Raw genomic sequence first — 9807 nt, 5'->3', positions numbered from 1 at the left:
GACGAGGACGAGGATGACGCGGTCGAGGAGCAGCCAGACACCAAGGACGCCAAGGACTCGGCCGTCTTCTCCCTGCACGCTGTGGCCGGGATCTACACCAACAACTCCCTGCTCCTGCGTGTGTCCCTGGGTGCCACCTCCCTCGTCGCATTGGTGGACACCGGGTCGACCCACAACTTCATTGGGGAAGCCGCGGCCGAGCGCACGGGACTTCAGCCCCAGCCGCGCCCCCGACTGACGGCCACGGTGGCCAATGGCGACAAAATCGCCTGCCCAGGCGTGTTCCGGCGCGCGCCCATCTGCATCGAAGGCATCACGTTCAACGTCGACCTCTTCGTCATGCCGCTCGCCGGTTATGATATGGTGCTCGGCATGCAGTGGCTGGCGCGGCTGGGGTGCATCGAGTGGGATGTTCCTGGCCGCAGCATGGCGTTCCAACATCAGGGCCAGCGCATTTCTTGGCAGGGCATCACCCCCCAGCATGGCCCGGGCGCCCACGCGGTCTCCGTCGACGACAACCTCCTGGAGGGCCTGTTGGGTTCCTTCCACGACGTCTTCGCCGAACCCACAGGCCTTCCACCACCGCGTGCTCGGGATCACGCCATCGTCCTCAAGCCGAACGCTTCACCAGTGGCTGTCCGCCCATACCGGTATCCGGCGGCCCACAAAGACGAGCTCGAGCGACAGTGTGCCACCATGATCGCCCAGGGCATTGTTCGGCGCAGCGACTCCGCGTTCTCGTCCCCGGTCCTCCTCGTCAAAAAGCCGGACGGGACGTGGTGTTTCTGCGTCGACTACAGGGCGCTGAACGCGCTCACGATCAAGGATGCGTTTCCGATCCCGGTCGTCGACGAGCTCCTCGACGAACTCCATGGCGCACGGTTCTTCTCCAAGCTGGACCTGCGCTCCGGGTACCACCAGGTGCGGATGCGCCGTGAGGACATCCACAAGACGGCCTTCCGCACCCACGACGGCCTATACGAGTTTTTGGTGATGCCATTCGGCCTCTGCAACGCGCCGGCAACTTTTCAAGCTCTGATGAATGATGTACTTCGGCCGTTTCTTCGTCGCTTTGTACTCGTGTTCTTTGACGATATTTTGATATACAGCAAGACGTGGGCGGATCACCTTCGCCACCTCCGGGCCGCCCTCACCGAGCTCCGCCGCCACCGACTCTTCGTCAAGCGCTCAAAGTGTGCGTTCGGGGTGCTGTCCGTCTCCTACCTCGGCCACGTGATCTCGGAGGCGGGCGTCGCCATGGACCCGGCCAAGGTGCAGGCCATCCACGACTGGCCGGTGCCGCGGTCGGCGCGCGCGGTTCGCGGTTTCCTCGGATTAGCGGGCTACTACCGCAAGTTCGTACACGGCTACAGCATGGTCGCGGCTCCTCTGACGGCGCTCTTGAAGAAGGACGGGTTCTCATGGACACCGGAGGCGGCCGCGGCTTTCGACGCCCTCAAGTCCGCGGTCACTTCGGCGCCCGTGCTCGCCATGCCGGACTTCACCAAGCCGTTCATCGTGGAGTGTGACGCATCGACCCACGGCTTCGGCGCCGTGTTGATCCAAGTCGGCCACCCGCTCGCATTCTACAGTCGGCCGGTTGCGCCCCGCCACCGTGCCCTTGCTGCATATGAGCGTGAGCTCATAGGCCTCGTCCAGGCGGTTCGGCATTGGAGGCCGTACTTGTGGGGCCGTCGGTTCGTCGTCAAGACCGACCACTACAGCCTCAAATACTTGCTCGATCAACGGCTCGCTACCATCCCCCAACACTAGTGGGTGGGCAAGTTGCTGGGGTTCGACTTCTCGGTGGAGTACAAAGCCGGAGCGTCAAATACGGTGGCAGACGCTCTCTCGCGTCGTGACACGGCGGAGACCGGTGCGGTGCTGGCCCTCTCGGTGCCCCGCTTTGATTTCGTCGCTCGCCTCAAGCAGGCCCAGCAGACCGATCCAGTCCTCGTCGTGCTACACGATGATGTTCGCGCGGGCACCCGCGTGGCGCCATGGAGCGTGGTTGACGGCATGCTGCAGTTTGGGGGCCGCTTATACATACCACCGGCGTCTCCCCTTCTTCAAGAGATCATGACCGCGATACATGCGGAGGGACACGAGGGCGTCCAACGCACGCTGCATCGACTTCGCCGCGACTTTCACTTCCCTAACATGAAACAAGTTGTGCAGGATTTTGTTCGCGCTTGCGCCACATGCCAGAGGTACAAGTCCGAGCACCTCCACCCCGCCGGACTGCTCATGCCACTTCCAGTTCCTCAAGGCATATGGACGGACATCGCACTCGACTTCGTGGAGGCTCTACCGCGTGTCAAGGGGAAATCAGTCATCCTCACGGTGGTTGATCGTTTCAGCAAGTACTGCCACTTCATCCCCTTGGCGCACCCCTACTCGGCGGAGTCCGTCGCCCAGGCGTTCTTCACCGACATCGTCCGCCTTCACGGCGTACCGCAGTCCATAGTGTCGGACCGCGACCCGGTGTTCACGTCCACCTTCTGGCAGGAGCTGTGGCGTTTGGTGGGTTCCAAGCTGCACATGTCGACCGCGTTCCACCCGCAGTCTGACGGACAGTCCGAGGCGGCCAACAGGGTGATCATTATGTACCTGCGCTGCCTCACCGGGGATCGGCCTAAGCAGTGGCTACGGTGGCTGCCGTGGGCGGAGTTCGTCTTCAACACCGCATACCAAACCTCGCTCCGGGACACTCCGTTTTGGGTGGTTTACGGTCGGGAACCGCCGTCCGTCCGTTCGTACGAGCCGGGGGAGACCCGTGTCCCGGCTGTCGCCAAGACCATGGAGGAACGGGATGCGTTCCTTGCTGACGTTCGTTACCGTCTTGAGCAGGCACAGAAGACGCAGAAGCGACACTATGACGCCAATCACCGTGAGGTCGTGTACAAGGTGGGCGATTGGGCTCTGTTGCGCCTGCGCCACCGCGCTCCTGCCTCGCTGCAGCAACCCATGACCGGCAAGCTGAAGCCGCGATTCTACGGCCCCTACCTCGTCACCGAAGTCATTAACCAGGTGGCCGTCCGCCTCGCCCTTCCTCCCCAGGCTCGTCTCCATGACGTGTTTCATGTGGGCGTTCTAAAGAAGTTCGTCGGCCCACCACCTACTGCTACGCCACCGCTGCCTCCGATTCACTACGGTGCTGTGGCCCCGGAACCTGAGCGCGCCATCCGCACACGCCTGGCTCGGGGAGTTCGTCAGGTCCTTGTCCAGTGGAAGGGCCAGTCCGCGTCGTCGGCTACATGGGAAGATGTTGAGCCATTCCTCTCCAAATTTCCATCCTTTCAGCTCGAGGACGAGCTGAACCTCGAGGGGGGGAGAGATGTCATGTGGGGGCGCACGTATACCCGGCGTCGTCGTGCCCGTGACATCCGCCGAGCCGCAGAGCGAGCGTCCAGCGCGGCTGACGCCCAGGCCACCAAGCGTGGCTAGGAGAAAATTTAGCGATTTGTTTCCTTGGCTGTTACCTTGAGTCTAGGGAGTTTGTTTCCTCTTTTTATTTGCCAAAGTTAGTTGAACCACGGGCTATATATCTTGTACGTGGGAACATTGAAATCATCAAGAAAGTATTACCCCAAACTCTATCTCTCTCTTTTGTTCTTAAGCCTGCGGCGGAGGGGCAAACCTCGCCGGAGAAGACGGATCGCGGCTACGAACTACGTAGCCGAGGTCGTGCTATCTTAGGGTTTGACGCCCTTGACACCTAGTCTGAAGGGAGGGTATCCAACACTAGGGGCGTGATTGGTTGCCCGAACCGGACCGTCATTTGGCCCATCACGTATCCTTTGATGCATTCGCCTGTGTTTGGTTGCTCTACTCGCATCTTTCTTCCGCTTCCTTCCGTGCAGATTCTCTCCTCCATCCCGTACGGCTCCGTCTTCTGGATTTCTCCTTCCCTCATGGTGCAGGATGACTTGATTCACCCAGGATGCAGGGACCCATGCGTCAGACACCCAAAAAACTAATGCATGCGTGCAACCAAACACAACCCCGTCTCGTACTGAACCAACAGCCAAGACAACCAAACACGACCACCTGCACGAGCTCAACCCGACTTCTTCAGTTCTGCACAGCCTGGCCATCCTGGCTCAAGGCTCACTCTGCAACCAATCACGCCATAAGATGTCAGGACTTCTTGCAGCAGCTCGCCTGGCATCACAAAAGAACTTCAGATTCTTCAGAAAGTAGTTCATCAGGTCCAGCTCTACCGGGTACTGCTTAAGTTATAATTCCAATAAAACTTTAAACCTTCAGATAATTCATCTAACGATCCATTTTCCTTTTAATTTTCATAAATAGTAACTTTGCCTTCCATCTATCAGAGTCATCGACATTATTGGATAAAGATTATAGAATATCTAAATGAGTATTTTGTTAGAAAATGAATACTGAGAGAGTAAAGATAATCAGTTTTTATTGGTGTATGTACTAAATTTATCCACTAAACTTTTAGTACTTATGTAACGTAAAATTCTAGACCGTCCTGGAGTGTGGATTGATGGGCTAGAACAGTGTAATAATTGGTAAGTTCACCAGATATTATATAGTATCTAAATAGAAAATGTGTTAGAAAATGAATAAAGAAAGTAAAGATAATTAATTTGATTACTTGTACATACCAAATTTATCCACGAAACTTTTAACACTCATGTAAGATTCTAGGTCGTGCTGCAGCACAGGTTGATGGGCTACTTGCCTGAATAGAAGTTTTATGTACCATCATTCCAATATCTATATCCATTATTCAGTACATTGGTCTCTGAAAAAATCGCACAAGATACATACACATACACCATATAACTAAATGTGGAGACTGACCATTATATAGTTTGTATGATGCTACAGAAATCATGCAAATCTTGTAATTTGACTTCATGAATTGGCCTCAGGATGACTGTTGGGCAGATTCTGTTTGTGAGTGCCTGATATGCCTGCTGCATTGTTGGCCTGGCTTTTGGGCAGATTTGCAGACAAGCAAAGGCCACCAGCATGAGCAGGATGATGTCTTTCTCCTCATCGCTCGTTGGTACTATGATGCGATGGTCCAATATATCCTTGAGCTTACACTGCTCTGTTCGGCAGAAGAATGGAAGTAGCAGATCTCCTGGGTGCTTACCCATGACTACTTCCATGGTGAGCACACCAAAGCTATAGACATCGCACTTCTCTGTAAATACCATTGTGGATGACAGTTGTGCGAAAAGAAATATAACATTAATCAGAATATAACTAACCTGCAAAATCAAATGGATTTGTATGATAATAAAGGATCAAAGCATTGTACCTGGGGCTATATAGCCACATGTCCCTGCAAAGATGGTGCTCCAACTTGAGGAACTATGCTTCAATGTCTGAGCCATGCCGAAGTCTGAGACACAAGCCTTAAAATCATAGTGTAACAAGATATTGCTACTTTTGATATCACGATGTATAATGGGTGTATCATAGTCATGGTGCAAGTACGAGAGAGCTTGAGCTACGTCTTTAACAACGGCAACTCTTTTTGACCAATTGAGCTCCTTGGCAAGCTGTTCCTCCTGCAAATTTGATGCTAAACTTCCCCTTTCTATGAGATCGTACACAAGAAATTTGCACTTGGAATGAGAACAGTATCCATACAACTTGACTATGCATCGGTGCCTTACTTTTGTCAACACTTGGATCTCAGCATGAAATGCTTTCTCATCAGTATAATCTTCAACTGAGTGGAGCAGTTTGATAGCATAGATTCTCCCTCCTTCAAGCTCAGCTCTGAAGACAGACCCGTATCCTCTAGTACCAATGCAGTATTTATCATCAAAGCATTCTGTTGCATCAAGTATGTCTTGGAATGCAATCTTCCTATCAAAATTCCATATGGAGACCATATCATGAGATTTACTTTTATCACCAACTTTTGAAGATTTTCTCCTATAAACAAGTGTCGTGCATCCTAGTGCGAGACAGATGAAGCAAAAGCAAGCAAAAGTAAGAACTATTGCCATTTTATTGGTTTTTCCTTCCTTGAATCTTTTGTTGAACTCTGGGGTGTGACATGGTGTCAAGCCATACTCTGGATCACCACAAAGATCCATATTGTGGTCAAGCGAAACCCTGGTATTGCCTGAGAAGTTAAAGGTTGCATCAACTCTGCCACTCAAGTTGTTTGACGATAAATCCAGATACCGCAATTGGTGTAGCTTTGGAAGAGTCACTGGGATGGTACCAGATTATTTTTGCTCAGATCCAACTCTAGTAACCACAAATAATTCCCGAGCTCTTGTGGTATTGGTCCAGTCAATAAGTTGTCTGATATGTGCAAAAATGACAAAAACCGGCATTGCGCGATCTGAGGTGGAATGCAACCAATAAGCTGATTGCTACCTATGTCTAAATTCCAGAGATTCTTTAGGAATCCTAATTCTAGTGGCAGTATGCCACTTATTCGATTATTATTGAAAAGACTCAAACCCTCCAGACTCGCTAAATTTGCTATGGATGCTGGTATAGATCCCGAAAGGTTATTATTGGAAAGATCAAGGTAGGCAAGTTTTGTAAGATTACCTATGGAGGGGGGAATAGATCCATTGAGGAAATTATTGCAGAAGTCCACATCATAGAGCTCAGACAAGTCTGCGAATTGGAGCTGATCCAACCTGCCTTATGTAACAACCCAAAAATCCACACACCAAAAATCCCAACTACAAAATTTTTCTTCAAAACCCCATGTGATGATGAGTGACATTGATAGGAGCTAACCCTAAGTGTTGCATTAGTCGTAATCCAACTAAACCTACATGACTTGCACAAGTATCTCACCTCATCACCTTGAACTTATTTTACCACATAGCATACATCAAGTTGCATTATAATCAACATGGTGATCTAGATTTTATTTGGGTTTATGTGTAGATTAATAAAAGCTAACAAATATTTGTTTATAAATAAATGTACTAACATGGGATTAATATCCCAACATATACTATGACCAATGTTTATCACCATGGGACATTATACCAAAGGAGAAATATGCCACATTGATTTATATACATGAAAGAAGTGTAACATAATACAAAAAGAAATAGAAAAAGAAAAGGAAATAGGAAAGAAGAAGGAACAGCAGCAGCCCAGGCCTGCTTGGCCTTGCGAGCCAGCCCGCCTGCCCTCCCACTCACGCACACGACCCACGAAGCCAGCCCAGCAACACCCTACCGCCCGCGTGCGCACAAGCCGCTGACGAGCCAGACCAGCCCGTCAGCCGTCACGCACCGCACGCTGCCGCATCAGGACAAGCTGACAAACGGGCCCCCTCTGTCAGCCGCCCAGCTACAGCGTTGTCGTCTTCCCCACGCTCCCTCCACAGCGCGACCGGGAGCCGACCGCGGAGCAGGCGCGGGCCCGTGGTCACGCACATCGCATGACCCTATCCCCCACCTTAGCGCCACGCCCATGCAACCGCCCCCGCACACAAGAGCCGTCCGATGCGCTCGACGCATCACCAGCCGCTCTGCCATCCACCATGGATGAGCATGGAGCTCAGCCTATAAAAGGAGGACCCCGAGCCCTAGCCCTCCATTCACCTTGCCGCCGCCGTGCGGTTCGCACTAGCCCACTAAGCCGAGGGACGAGAGGAGAAGGAGAGGCGCGGAGAAGGACGCCGCTGCCGGAGCAAGAAGGGAGGAGCCGTCGGCGCGGAGGATGGTGAGTACCTCTATCCAGGCTCAGCTCTGCTACACCGTCGGCACCGTCATCACCGCACCACCACCATCGCCTTTGAGCTCCCCGCGGTGAGCCATCTTACCGAGACCACCTCCCTAGCCAAATGGAACGTGCACCGCCATGATCGAAACCTTGCTGAAGCTTCGAGCTCCAGCCTAGCCCAACTGGTTAGCTAGGGAGACCGCCATGGCCACGCTTGCCGAGACCCAGGACACGCCGTGCGCGCTGCCATCAGCCAAACGAAGGACCCCAGCCATGACGTTGTACATCGGAATAGGAGCACACATGCACGGGCACGCTCACCATGGCCGACGTTGACACCCCAACTGGCTCCGCCATGACGAGAGTCACACCGCGCTCATCTTAGCCGAGGAAGAAGACCAACGGAGCCCTGCGTTGCCATACCGCACCTCATCGGAGCACCACCGCCTCCGCTTTGCCCCCACCACTGTGGCCAAAGCCACTGGGAGCACCAGGAGCTCCTTCAACACGCCCACCATGGCCACAGAAGCACCGTGGAGCTCACACGCTCCTCCAACTGGGCTCTCGCTACCACTACATCCCTGTTCATGCATGCCGACGAACCCACGCCGCCGTTCACCACGGCCAGAGCTCTAGGAAGCCCTAGCCATCGCCCCAACCCCACCATCGCAGTCGCCATGGCATGGGGAAGCTATTGCCTACCCTAATCGGACGCTAGCGCCGCCGTGGGAGCTCGCCGGTGACCTCACCGCCGACGAGAGCCCCGTCAAGGAAGAGGAGGGGATTTTTCCCTCGTCGACCACGCCCCGAGCAGCTCCGCCGAGCTCCGACCACGACCAGGTCGTGCACGTGAACCGAACCCTAGGAAGGAGTAAGTGGACCAAGTCCTTCATAGACCGGCTCTACGGTCTATGGACCAACGCAGGCGGGTTCACCATGAACCGCGCCTCACCTATGCCCATGGACCACGGCCCGTTAGTGGCCCAGTAAGATGACGTGGCTGCACCAATGCGCGCCACGTGGTGGGCCATAGCCTGGCCCAAATCCAGGCCCAACTAGCCCAATCGAGGCCCGGCCTGTATTGACCATTGACCGGTCAACATTGACCATTGACCGGGGCCACATATCAGTGACACCGCCATGCGGGACCCACTTGGCAGAGCATGAAACAGCCGAGATGACGTCATGCTGACGTCATGATAACGTCAGCTGCTGACATCAGCAGCTCTGGCCCCACCTGTCAGTGACTATGATCCATTGACCGTTGACTCGCCTGTTGACTTGACGTTGACTTTGACCGGACCCACATGTCAGTGACCCAAGAGCCCCCAGTCCCACCTGTCGGAACTGATGACGTTGATGACATCAGCGGGACCCCACCTGTCGACTCGGAACCGAGATGATGATGTCATGCTGGCGTCAGTATGCCACGTGGACCAGTCACAATGTGACACGTGTCTGCCCAGGATTAATTCAGCCTTTTTCCATTTTTGGAAATGATTTAAACTTCGGAAATTTATAACTAATTCATACGAACTCGGAAAAATATGAAACTCGGACCAAAATTCATCTAAAATCGAGCTCTACGCAATGGACCCATGTTTGTGAGCATTTAACTATTTTGAATTTTCATTGCTTCTTTGTGCTATTCTATAGACGTCGCTAACGCGACTATAATGCGATCGTTTGCAGACTTGGAGGAGAACCAGACGGACGAGGACCGAGAGTACCATGAGGAGTATGGAGACGACTACACGGAAGGTGCCACATCCCACCCAATCTCGTAGCACCTATTACGCATGGCTAATATAGAACTGCTATTACCTTACTTTATCGTTATTTTCACACTATGATAGGACTTGCATGGTAGTATGCTTACTTGATGGCCTTTACCTTGATGCAACCTTACCCCTGCTCACCCTGCTGTTAGGCTAGTCACACGCTTGCTGCTATATTTCATTGCTTATTACTTCTACTACGCTTGTACTACATTGATGCGTGGTGGAAATGGGTGTTATCTGGACTATGGGGAGAGTGCTGCGTGTGTGACTTGGGTGCGTGGAGGGTAAGGGTTGTGTCAACCAAGTTGGAGTAAAAGACGAGCCTGGGGCA

At 53.2% G+C, this 9807-nt stretch overlaps 1 pseudogene; it reads right to left on the bottom strand.

The window, feature by feature from the left end:
• Positions 1-4759: 4759 nt before the first annotated feature.
• On the bottom strand, positions 4760-8213 carry LOC136455547 (MDIS1-interacting receptor like kinase 2-like; annotated as a pseudogene).
• Between the last annotated feature and the right edge of the window lie 1594 nt (positions 8214-9807).

The sequence above is a fragment of the Miscanthus floridulus genome, chromosome 5, assembly GCF_019320115.1.
Source record: "Miscanthus floridulus cultivar M001 chromosome 5, ASM1932011v1, whole genome shotgun sequence".
NCBI classification, from domain to species: Eukaryota; Viridiplantae; Streptophyta; class Magnoliopsida; order Poales; family Poaceae; genus Miscanthus; species Miscanthus floridulus.
Note: the sequence above shows the minus strand (reverse complement) of the source record. Positions and strands in the feature narration are given on the sequence as shown.